The sequence below is a fragment of the Durio zibethinus genome, unplaced genomic scaffold (genome assembly GCF_047325235.1).
Source record: "Durio zibethinus cultivar Kanyao isolate XHJ-2024 unplaced genomic scaffold, ASM4732523v1 HiC_scaffold_53, whole genome shotgun sequence".
NCBI lineage: Eukaryota > Viridiplantae > Streptophyta > Magnoliopsida > Malvales > Malvaceae > Durio > Durio zibethinus.
In genome coordinates, this window is record NW_028322676.1 from 5,001 (window position 1) to 7,500 (window position 2,500).

Consider the following 2,500-nt stretch of genomic DNA (forward strand, 5'->3'; position numbering starts at 1 on the left):
GCCTCGAGCACCATCGGCACACGCTGGGCCCTGGTGCGGTCGGTTGCCTCGACCACCATCGGCACACGCTGGGCCCTGGTGCGGGCGCTTGCCTCGACCACCATCGGCACACGCTCCGCCCTGGTGCGGCAGGTTGCCTCGAGCACCATCGGCACACGCTGGGCCCTGGTGCGGGCGGTTGCCTCGACCACCATCGGCACACGCTGGGCCCTGGTGCGGCAGCTTGCCTCGAGCACCATCGGCACACGCTCGGCCCTGGTGCGGTCGGTTGCCTCGACCACCATCGGCACACGCTGGGCCCTGGTGCGGCAGGTTGCCTCGACCACCATCGGCAGCCTCGACCACCATCGGCACACGCTGGGCCCTGGTGCGGGCGGTTGCCTCGACCACCATCGGCACACGCTCCGCCCTGGTGGGTCGGTTGCCTCGAGCACCATCGGCACACGCTGGGCCCTGGTGCGGCAGGTTGCCTCGACCACCATCGGCACACGCTGGGCCCCGGTGCGGGCGGTTGCCTCGACCACCATCGGCACACGCTGGGCCCCGGTGCGGGCGGTTGCCTCGACCACCATCGGCACACGCTGGGCCCCGGTGCGGGCGCTTGCCTCGACCACCATCGGCACACGCTGGGCCCTGGTGCGGCAGGTTGCCTCGACCACCATCGGCACACGCTGGGCCCTGGTGCGGGCGCTTGCCTCGAGCACCATCGGCACACGCTCGGCCCTGGTGCGGTCGGTTGCCTCGAGCACCATCGGCACACGCTGGGCCCTGGTGCGGCAGGTTGCCTCGACCACCATCGGCACACGCTGGGCCCTGGTGCGGGCGCTTGCCTCGACCACCATCGGCACACGCTCGGCCCTGGTGCGGTCGGTTGCCTCGAGCACCATCGGCACACGCTGGGCCCTGGTGCGGCAGGTTGCCTCGACCACCATCGGCACACGCTGGGCCCTGGTGCGGGCGGTTGCCTCGACCACCATCGGCACACGCTGGGCCCTGGTGCGGGCGCTTGCCTCGAGCACCATCCGCACACGCTGGGCCCTGGTGCGGCAGGTTGCCTCGAGCACCATCGGCACACGCTGGGCCCTGGTGCGGGAGCTTGCCTCGAGCGCCATCGGCACACGCTGGGCCCTGGTGCGGCAGGTTGCCTCGAGCACCATCGGCACACGCTGGGCCCTGGTGCGGTCGGTTGCCTCGAGCGCCATCGGCACACGCTGGGCGCTGGTGCGGGCGCTTGCCTCGACCAGCATCGGCACACGCTGGGCCCTGGTGCGGCAGGTTGCCTCGATCACCATCGGCACACGCTGGGCCCTGGTGCGACAGGTTGCCTCGAGCACCATTGGCACACTATCGGCCCTGGTGCGGGCGGTTGCCTCGACCACCGTCGGCACACGCTGGGCCCTGGTGCGGGCGCTTGCCTCGAGCACCATCGGCACACGCTGGGCCCTGGTGCGGGCGGTTGCCTCGAGCACCATCGGCACACGCTGGGCCCTGGTGGGTTTAGGCACATCTTCAAATTTCTGCCGTGCCAATGCCATTTTTATGGCTTGTAAATTCATACAATGGTCCCCTAAGCCTTCACGTGAAGTTTCGTTGGAAGATGACTCGTTTTCTATTTTTCATGATTTTCGAAACTTTTTGCGGTTCGGGATTTTTTAAAATTTTTTTATAAGGATTTTTGGCCCCAAATTTTGTAGGCATGATCCTTCTATTTTTGTTGGCATGCACAAAAAAATTCAGCTAAAAACTCGAAGTAGAGAAGATTTTGTGACCGTTTGAAAAAAGTGTCCCCATTTCAGACACTTTAACGGCTACTGGTAGCAAACCTGTAAAATCTCAAATGCTCTTTAAGGGGGTGTGAATTCTCAGAGGTTTGATGAGGGATAGGGGGCCAACACAAGGCCAAGTACCAGCACCCATCGCACATCATGTGCGCACACCCCCCCGGCCCCCCTCCCAATCGCCGGAACCCCAATGCCGCCGGTCAGGTTCTCCGGCGGTACTCCGGCGATGCTCCGGCGATGCTGTCCCGAGTGAAAAAAATGCGGCACCAGCACATGCTGGAGCCAAGCATGGGCACCGTGGCTCAAAATCGAACTTCGGCCAAGGCCTCGACCATCAATGGCACATGATGGCGCATGGTGATGGCACATGCATCGACCATCATCGGCATAGGCTGCCCTTCGGTACGGGCACTTGCCTCGACCGCCATCGGCACAAGCTGGGCCCTGGTGTGGGTTGTTGCCTCGATCACAATCGGCACATGCTGAGCCTTGGTGCGGGCGGTTGCCTCGAGCACCATCGGCAGACCCTGGGCCCTGGTGCGGCCGGTTGCCCCGATAACCATCGGCACACGCTGGGCCCTGGGGCGGGCGCTTGCCCCCAGCACCATCGGCACACGCTGGGCCCTGGGGCGGGCGCTTGCCCCCAGCACCATCGGCACACGCTGGGCCCTGGGGCGGGCGCTTGCCCCCAGCACCATCGGCACACGCTGGGCCCTGGT